Source organism: Myotis davidii, unplaced genomic scaffold (genome assembly GCF_000327345.1).
Source record: "Myotis davidii unplaced genomic scaffold, ASM32734v1 scaffold122, whole genome shotgun sequence".
Taxonomy (NCBI): Eukaryota; Metazoa; Chordata; class Mammalia; order Chiroptera; family Vespertilionidae; genus Myotis; species Myotis davidii.
Genome location: NW_006293234.1, coordinates 740344 through 751163, shown reverse-complemented (window position 1 = coordinate 751163; position 10820 = coordinate 740344).

Here is a 10820-nt window from a genome sequence, read left to right as displayed (position 1 = left end):
CCATCCCCACCTCCACCCCCACCCTGGAACTGCTAGCTGTAATAGTGACCTGAGTCTGGGGTTGTGGCCACCATACACCATACAAAGCCTGCAAATGAAACCAACACCGCAGAAGCCAAGAGATGGGGGGAATTGCCATCTGGATGCCATAGCCTTAGCTTCCAGGTCGAGGTGTGCTTGTAGTTAAAGCTACGCCTGTTTTTTTTAATTACTTGATCCAATAAATTCTTATTTTTATTTCAGTTCAAGTGAGTCAGGTTTTCTTCTCTTTGGTCCAAAAGAGACCAGATGGGTAAAAAAAAACAACTCCTGTTCTCGTTTATATGAAGTGACCCTCAGAGGTAGAGAGGTCTGGTTTGCTGTAATCATAGGTACACAGCAATAGATGCATTTTTCACTTGAACTATCCAGTTTGGTTATCGAGTTGCAGAAATTCGCTGGATAATTACCAAATTTTCACTTTGTTTTACTTTAAATGATATACCAGTTCTGGATCAAAAATACTGTTTTCTCTTTGCTTGTGTTTCTCTGCTGTTTCAATACATGCAATTCCACTGTAGCTCTTACTGAACGACCAGTCAATTCCAATGTGTAATAATATGTTTCCTTCTGGGGTGTAACTTCCTTAGGCGGTTCACTGAGCCAACAATGCTAAGAATGGAAAGCTCCTGTTTTCACATCAGGAGTAAATAGCTGAAAGCATTTCTCTAACAAAAGCCCGCCCTTTCTCCCATGTTCATTACCTCCTTTAATTGTTGCTTAAGTTCCCCAAGGAAATGATTAACCAAGCTTTTTCTATAACACAACATTAGAGTTCTTTTTCCTTCAAAGCATTCCAAACCATGTTATATTTATCTCTGGTTACCTGGTAGGTAGCTCAGTGCCCTGATTAAGTATTTTCTTAATATGTACTTACTGATTTCTGTTAAATTAAGTCTACACACACTCATAAGCAGGCTAAGGGTATAAAGTTTAAGATTACAGATCTAGCTCAAATATGAACCATGAGAGCTGGAGGGGACTGAGAGACCCTTTAACTCAGTGTTTCTCAACCTGTGGGTTGCGACCCCTTTGGGGGTCGAACGCCCCTTTCACAGGGGCCACCTAAGACCATCGGAAAACACATATATAATTACATATTGTTTTTGTGATTAATCACTATGCTTTAATTATGTTCAATTTGTAACAATGAAATTGGGGGTCACCACAACATGAGGAACTGTATTAAAGGGTCGCGGCATTAGGAAGGTTGAGAACCACTGCTTTAACTGAACTCTTTTATTAGTCTGTCTCTCTCCCTCTATCTCTCTAAGAAATAAAACAGTGTAGATATAACTAAAGCCCACCCTACCCTACTCTTCCTGCGCCCTCCCTGCAGAGGTTCTCAACCTGTGGGTCGCGACCCCTGAAAATACATCCTCTGTATCAGATATTTACATTATGATTCATAACAGTAGCAAAATTACAGTTATGAAGTAGCAACAAAAATAATTTTATGGTTGGGGGTCACCACAACACGAGGAACTGTATTAAAGGGTCGCGGCATTAGGAAGGTTGAGAACCACTGCGTGACTAGAGGTAAGCTCTGGTGAAGTTGGTGTATATTAACCCAGTGCATGTTTTTGTACTTTTATCATGTATTTTAGTGTCTGGAAATTTACATTAGTGGAATCATATGAATGTATCCTTTTGCTCTATGCTCCCCTTCCCCCCCCCCCCCCCCCCTCCCCCCCCCCCCCCGCACTCTTATATTTTTTAGTTTATCCCCATTGATACATGTGGATCAACTCTAGGATAAGTTTGCATGTGAGCACAAGGAAGATTGTATATAGCTGCTCACTGTAGCACTGTTTGTAACGGTGAAAAATTTGAAACTACCCAATGTAGGGGAATGGATGAACTGAGGTTTATTTATATTGAAGCATAGTCATTCCTCCTTTAGAAAACTGCTGTTTGAAACTGCTCTTTGAACTACTCTGTTATTCTTAGGCAGTCTCTTATTCTGTAGGTCAACTCTGTTATTTTTAGATAGTCCCTTATTCTGTAAAGTAACTGTTTTAGTTTGAATAATAGAAAAAGATAAAAACTTAACGGTCTGACCTTGCAAGCTAGCCATCTGACATAACAGGCTAATGCTGATACTGATAATAATTCCCATATTCTTATGCCAAGTATTGGTTCATTATATATTCAAGGTTACAAACTGTTTGTAACAATAACCTACACAGAGCTCTTTGTAAAATCTGCAGACAAAGGGCTCAAAAAGGTATAAATAGAGAGAACTTCCTCTATTTGTTTGCTCAGAGATTTGGGAAACGCCTCCCTCTGGGCCTGCACAAATAAAGACTCCTAATTAATTGGCTCATTAAGGTGTCTCATATCTCGCTGATTTACGATACAACAATATAATGGAATGCCAACCCACAGTTAAAACATCTGTATTTTACGTGGTCCAGAGAGGTTTTGTGAAATGGCAAATGTCATGCAGATGGGTGATGGGACCCAGGACTCCTGCGTCTATGCCCGGTGCTTCTTTTTATTAATCTTATATTTTGAAGTAATTTCAAACTTACAAAAATAATTGTGAGAATAATACATACAAAGAATTTTCGTATACCTTTACCAGACTATTTTTAACACTTTGTCACTTCTCTCTCTCTCTCATTCCCCCCCCCACCACCTCCAGTTTCTTTACTAAGTTATCTGAGAGAGGTTGCTTATATGTATTATGGCCCTTTAGCTATATTACTCCAGTATGTTTTCATATAAATAAAGGTATTTTTAATGTATTCACAGTACATATATCAAATGCAGGAAATTTAACAGGGATACAGCATTTTTTAAAAATTCTGTATTGTTTAAAGTATTACATATAGTATCACATATGTCTCCCTTTTCCCCCTTGACCTCTATCCGGCCACCCCCCCCCCCCCCCCAACACAAGCCCTCACCCCCTAGTGTCTGTGTCCACTGGTTATGCTTATATGCATGCATACAAGTCCTTTGGTTGATCTCTTACCTGCCCCCACCCTCTCCTGCCTTCCCACTGAAGTTTGGCAGTCTGTTCAATGCTTCTCTGTCTCAGGATACAGCATTTAAAAAAATAATCTACACCTATATTAAAATTTGGTTGAATGTCCCAATAATAATCATGACAGCAGACCTCCTATTAAATTTGCCCTTGGCATAGAATTCAGTCCAAGATAATGTGTTGCATTTGGTGGTCAAGCCATTCTAAATGATTCATTATTGCTAAATCGGAAAATGTTTCACAGGTGTGCCTTTAGTGATTCCTCTATTACACACACCTGCTGACTATCATATACTCTTGGTAACTGCTATATTCTTGGCATGTACACATTATTACTGCCAAGGTCTTAGTCTTCTATGGCAAAGGTTCATTGTAAGAAGCCAGGTAAACAGCAGATTCCAGACCTGAGGAATTCACAGTTGGGCACAGCGCTGAGAAAGGCACATGGTATGAGTGAGGTGACCCTGGCAGGATGCCTCATCTCTTGTGACTCAGTTTCCTCAGCGTTAAAGTGCTAATAATACACCAAAGGTTGTTGGGAAGTTAAACAAGGTATGGAAAGAGCCAGGAATGAATTTGTAGAACTCATTTATTGCAGATACTTGTTTCCCCCCAGTTTGTGCCCTGAGATTTCGTTTCTGTCAAGTTTGTGTGTTAATAGTTATGACACCTCGTAGCCCTTAAGCCTACTCACAGCAGGAAATGTGGGAGGTGACACTTCAGTCATTTCTTCCCCAGTTTATGACACGGTTACCTGGTGTCTGCACAGGCACAGATACAGGGCTTCACCTTTTGCATGCTACACCACATAAAACTTTGTAGCATGCAAAAAAAAATTTGCTTACGTAGTCATAGAACAGGATTTGTACCTGGTCGCTGGAACATTTTGGTTAGCCATACCTTACTCAAATTCTGAAAGTCGGTCACATAATTTAAAGGGATTGTCCTCTTCTCAGAGAATGTGCAATATCAATGTCTAGGCATAATTGTTGAGATGGAAAGCTGAAAATTATAAATGTTAAAAAAATAAAAATATTAGAACTTCATTTCCACTTCAGACTTCCAGTTAGGATGCACGAAGAGTGAATAGTGCAAGCCAGTGCTCACAGCCTTTTGAAAGGTATGGTTTTTCTTCAAGCTGAGTTGCATTTATTGCCAATCCTTCTGTCTGTAATTGCAAAGAGGTTGATGTAGGGGAGACGCTGTCAGGATGGCTTGAGGTTTAACTCCAGGAACAATTTACTGAAAACAACATCAAACATATCTTTGTGCAGTAGTACCTTTCAATTTTAGGTAAACTGATGTACAAGATAAACAGCATCATTGCTCATCATCATTAGAAGAAAATCATATAGATTCTGGGAGCAAAATTCAAAGCTTTTTTTCTTTTTCTTTTTACATCTAGGGGGTTGTACTAATTAGAACTCTCTATTATAAATAATAGAAATACAACTCTAAGTAGCGTAAGCAAAAAGAAGACTATTATAAAGGTTTCTCTTTAACTGTAAGTCATGAATGTGATTGAACTGTATTAACAATTAAAACCAGGTCCTTAGATGCATTTAGGCTTCTCATTTCATCTCTTCTCCTTGCCCTTTTCTGTTTATTTGTTTATTATTCTTGTTCTCTGTATGTAGACCATCCTCCTTTTTTCTGGTCAAATGGAGAGAAACATGACTGACAAAAGCTTCTGAGCTTTGCATCAAAAATTCTACCACTGGAGAGAGTCTCTGTTTCTCCAAAGTGCCTGGGAGAAACCTTTGATTGGTCCAGCTTAGGTCAGGTGTGCACCTCTAGCCCAGTCGTTATACTCAGAGGCAGGTGTGGGGGAAGGCCTTTGACAGGCCCAGCTTGTTTTAGAATACCTCATACCAATCCCCTGCCGCCAGCTGACCAGGGTGATGCTGAAGGTATATGGATTGGAGGAAAAGAGTAGATCCTAGGAAAGGGGAACTGAGGAGAAAATAGATGACCACCATAGGGATGTACGCCATCCATTCTTGGGGGAAAAAATAATTTCTGATTACCTGTTGCATCCATTATGATTAATTCAGATACAAAAACAGGATGACCAATAACAGTGATTTAAAAACATTAGTCTCATCTAAAAGTAGAGATAAGTGCTCCAGGGCAGCTCCTCAAAATCAACATGGAGCCTGGCTGGCATGGCTCAGTGGTTGACAATCGACTTATGATCCAGGAGGTTATGGTTCATTCCCAGTCAGGGCACATGCCCGGGTTGCAGGCTCAATCCTCAGTGTGGGGCGTGCAGGAGGCAGCTGATCAATGATTCTCTCTCATCATTGATGTTTCTATCTCTCCCTCTCCCTTCCTCTCTGAAATCAATAAAAATATATTTAAAAAAACAAAACACCAGGGATGTGGGCCTCTTCCATCTTTCTGCCATGCTATGCCCAGTGAATGGTGTTTATCTTCCAGGTCACCTGTGGTCCCAGGTGGCAGCTGGAGCTCTAGCTATCACGTCCACTTTCCAGTCACAGGAAGGAGCAAGGGAGAGGAAGAGGGGAATTTTTTCTCCATTTGTCTCTCTCCCCTTTTAAAAAGACTTCCCTGAAATCCCTCTAACATCTTCTGCAAATATCTCATTGGACAGAACTCATCGCATGGCCACACCTAGAGGCAAGAGAGGCTGGAGAATGTCTTTCAGTGGGATCTATTGATGCTTCAATAATACAGAGGCTCTGTTAGTAAGTAAGAACATGAGAATGGGTGTTGAATCGACACTTAGAAGTGTTTACCACATTTACTCTGAGCCAGGCACTGGTGGATGAGAACAAGATGGGTGTGATGTGTAAGCAGATAACTACAGCCAGTCCCTAAGGGGGCACAAGATGAGGGGGACAGTCCAGTGCTGGGTGGAAAGATTAGCCTGGAAGGCGACAGGTGTAGTCCTTTTGTTGTATGAAAGCAAGGAGAGAGAATGAGTGAAAGCAAGTTTATAGATGGGGTGGTGATGAGATGCAAGGGCTCCCATGGATTGGCATCTATTGTCCCTGAGAAAACCAGATGATGGAAGGATTGGGGATGTAAATAATAATGCATAAAGGCAGGAAGTTTCTTTTCACAAGAAGGAGCAATTAAGTTAATGGTTTCAACCCTGGCCGTGCATAAATCACCCCAAAAAGTATCAGTGAAACTGGTGGCGATCAGGCTTCCGTGGTTTTTGCTTCCGTTTTGTTTACGTTCTCAAGGTGATTCTAATGTTCAGGCAGGTGAGAACCACTGGTCCATTTCTAAGCAGCTAATTTGGTGTAGGTTGTGAAAGAGCCCTGGACTAGGAGTGAGGAAAGTGAGATCTGCCCTAACTCTGCCACCTCTGCACAAATCACCAAGCCAACCCCAGCTTCATTTACAAAATTTACAGGTTAGTTTGAAACTAAAGCAGTTGGCATTTAAAACAACAATACACAAATACATACATTCTGTGGATTATCTCTACTTGACTATTTTTAGCAACTTATCTTTACACCAAAGTTCCGATAAACTACGAGATGCCTGGTCTTTTAGAATTTAGCTATTGTTTTGTTTTTTTATTAGTAAGCTATTTATCTAATGTTCTATAAGGTGAGAACACTTGTTTGTTTGGCCATTTTCTTTAGCACCCCACACAATTTGTCTGCCCCTTTCAGTGAGCATCGACCCATGCACCAATAGGTCACCAGTTCGATTCCCAGTCAGGGCACACACATGGGTTTTGGTCTCAATCCCCAGCATGGGGTGTGCAGGAGGCAGTTGATCGATATTGATGTTTCTCTCTCCTTGATGTTCCTGTCTCTCTCCCTCTCCCTTTCTTTCTCTATAAAATCAATAAAAGCATATTTTTTAAATGTATGCTTGATTTTAGGTGGTGGTGAGTGCCATGAAGAAAGGAAAAGCAGGGGAGGCGAGTAGGAAGTATGGGGGTGAGATTTGCAATTTTTGATGGAGTGACCAGGGAAGGTCTAAAGTTACTGTGCTACTGAGCAATGCATCAGTCTTGGGGAAGAGTATTCCAGGAAAAAGAAAGAGTAAGAAAAATCCTTGAGACCAGTGGGATAGAGAGAGATAAACCAGGTAGAGCTTCATAGGTCACTGCAGTGACTTGGACAACTATTATTTCGAGGAATGGGAAGCCTTGGCAGGTTTTGAACAAGTGTTTAGCAGGATCACTAGTTACATCTAGTTCTCTATTGAAGATGGACCTTAGGAGACCTTTGCAATAACCTAGGCAAGAGATGATGGTGGTTTGAACTAGGGTGGTGAAGTTGAGGTGGTACGAAGTGATTTAATTTCAGGATATATTTTGAAGGTAGGATAGACTGGAGTTCCTAATAGTGTAGACCTGAGGAGTGAGAGCAAAAAAGGTCAAGATGACTCCTAGATTTGTGATTAATTGGGAAATGGCAATACTGTTTATTGAGATGGGGATATCTGTGAGAAGAGAAGGCTTGGGAGATCATCTCATGTTGGGTTCTCCAGGCCATGGGGATGTGCAAAAGGATATGTCAGAAAGACAGCTGAATGTATGAGTCTGGAGTTCACGGTAGAGGTCAGGATAATCTGTTTTCTTGGCATGTAGATAATGCTTAAATCCACAAGAATGGACAAGATCACCAAAAGAGAAACTAAGGCCTGGGCTGAGGGCCTCCAGTGTCTGTGTGACAGAGAGGCTAGGAGAAACAGAAAAGGAGGCTGAGAATGAGTGGTCAGAAAAAAAAGTCATGGACTTGTGGTGTCCTTGGAGTAAAGTGGGGAAAAAAGTATTTCAGGAAGGAGAGAGTATTTAACTCAGTCAAATCTTCTCCCCCTCCCCCTCTTCCTCCTTCTTCTTCTATATATTTTTATTGATTTCAGAGAGGAAGGGAAAGGGAGAGAGAGAGAGAAACATCAATGATGAGAGAGAATCACTGACCAGCTGCCTCCTGCATGCCCCCTGCTGGGAATCAAGCTGGCAACCCGGGCATGTGCCCTTGATTGGAATAGAACCTGGGAACCTTCAGTCCCCAGGCCGACGCTCTATCCACTGAGCCAAACCAGCTAGGGCAAATCTACTTCTTTTAAAAATAATTTTTTTTATTGATTTCAGAGAAGGAAGAAGGGGAGAGAGATAGAAACATTAATGCCGAGAGAGAATTATTGACTGGCTACCTCCTGCATGGCCCCCACTGGAGACTGAGCCCGCAACCCAGCCAGGTGCCGTGACTTCCTGGTTCATATTTCAGCGCTCAACCACTGAGCCACGTTGGCTGGGCTCAGTCAAATCTTCTTTAGCAAGGTTCACTCTGTCCCAGAAAATAGGACAAACAGAGAAAATATCAAATTCTGATGATTGTCCAGGGTCACACACTTGGCATTCAGAATTCAAAAACCCTGACTGGTTGACCTTATTTCAAGCTCTTCACTGGAAAATTTAAAAAAGGAGGTTTAGTTCACCTATTGCAACATTAGTTATATTTGTAGTTCTACATGCTTTTCTGCAATTTTTTCTTTTGCTAAATGAGGATTTTCATTGCTTAGTAAAACAAAATAAACAAAATGGAAAAATAAGAATTTTAAAGAGTGCTTTTAAAAAAATCATTATTTCATTGAAGGTATGAGGATAGATTGAATCTATCATCTGTTGTATTTCCTAAGCATTTCTGTGTGGTTTTTTTTTAAAATATTATTACAGTTGCTTTTCTGCATTACTCTGGGCTTTAGCAAGCTCCTGCCCAGCTCGCACAGGGTTCTGAATATGCTGCCTCTATTCTATCAAATGGAATCTCCAAAGTAGCACAGAATGTGCAATGAATACTAAAAAAGGAAAAGTGAACTTGCAAATATTTGGCAGCGGGCAGCTTCTTAAAATCCTAATCTCCTCATTTAAGAAAACAGAAGTGATTTTCAATTTCAACAACTAAGATAAAATAAATCTCCTACATTGAATCCCATAGTAAAATGAGAACTGAACTTCATTTAAATTCAGATAAGAAGAGGTTTGGAATAAGTATCACATCAGCCAGCATCCAAGGAATATATTACATTTTTCGTGTTTACTATGAAATTCTGAACACGGAAACAGAACAGCCGAAGTGTGATAGGAATTTAGGGTTGGTGCTGTTTACTGGGTGAACAAGAGCAGTCCTGTGTTGCTTAAAAGTGCATGTTTTGGGGGGTTTTCTAATGCTATTTCTTTACCTCCTGTTTGCTCCACAAGTCTCCTGACATGTCCTGCCTCTCCACTCAGGTACCTCATAGTCCCCTTCTTTCTATATCCATTTAGGCATTTATTCTTCCCACCCCCAATTCACATACTTGTGTGAAGATGTATATAAGATGAATTATTACAAGAGTGGGTATAATAATGAAAAACGGGAAACATGAAATATCCAGAATAGGTAAATACATCATAATACATTTATTCTATGAAATACTGTGCAACTATTTAAAGAATAAGATAAAGCTATACATAATAACATGTGAAGATATCCAAGATGTACTGTTAGGTGAAAATAACAAGTCACAGAACAATACAAGATTTTTAACCATTAAAAAATTGGAAAGAAAAACACTAATTTATTGAGAATGACTATTTTATTAAATGTATTGGAGTGACATTGGTTAATAGGGTCATATAAGTTTCAAGTGTACGTTTCTATGATACATGATCTGTATATTGCACTGTGTGCCCACAGCCCAAAGTCAAATCATCTTCCATCACCATATATCAGGCCTCTTCATCATATTATTATGATAGGGATGGGGCAAGGAAGCAGGGGCGTGCAGGCGGACTGTCAATTTTCACTCCATTGATACTGATATCACTTTGATTTTTTAAAAGCATTTTTTAAAATACGTTACTGTGTAGCTTGAAAATAAAAAGTGCTTTTTAAAAATTTTACTATTCTTTCCCTCTCACTCACTTCTAATAAAATTCTCAGGCCGGATGTGAACAGAAAGAAAACAGTTGGTTTATTGACTTCCGTGTGTCACATGGGTTCCAGTGTTTGCTGTTTATGATTTCCTTCCTCTGCCCTGACAGAGTCACGACGGTTAGGTGTGCTTTCATGGCTAGAAACAGCATTCTGGTTTGCTTGAACTTTTGAACCAAGGATCTCAGGAAAGAACTGTTTCTCCGACACTTGCTTGATTTAGTTTTTTAAATTTTATTTCTTGTCATAAAGCAAGGGCAGACTTCTTTTTCTATCCCAAGCAAAAATGAACCATGTAAGAATAAATTCTTAATTTATTGCTAAATGCTAATTATTAAAATTAAATAATAAGTTGTTTTCCTGAACATAAGCATAAAGGAAATGCATCTTCAGACAGTTGATGGAAATTCTGGATAAAAAGATGCAGAGTAGGTTGAAAAGTGAAATTAGCAAAACGGCTAAGAGAGTCCTTAACATGAAACATTAATTGGGATAATGGTGTAATCTTAGCAGTGGCAAAGAGACGTAAGAATATTCTATCAAACCTTTGTTAGAGTTCCTTATAAAATTGCCTTAACTGTGACATCCAAGAAAGTAGTACACAATCCACTCCATGAATCACAATCCAATTATTTTATATTGGTTTCATGCTTTTACCCCAGAGAGCTCCATAAATTGTTTTTAATCACTTTCTTTTATTTTAAATCAATAGTGTCTGCCAAGTGGATAACATTGCCCATTAAAACATCACCTCCTATAATTGGTATAATTACTTCATAAAGAGATAAACCACAGAACAATTCAACAGTCTTTAGGGTTATAATCTAATTATGTTCACAGCACAATATTTTATTCTTAATGATCAAAAAAAGAACATA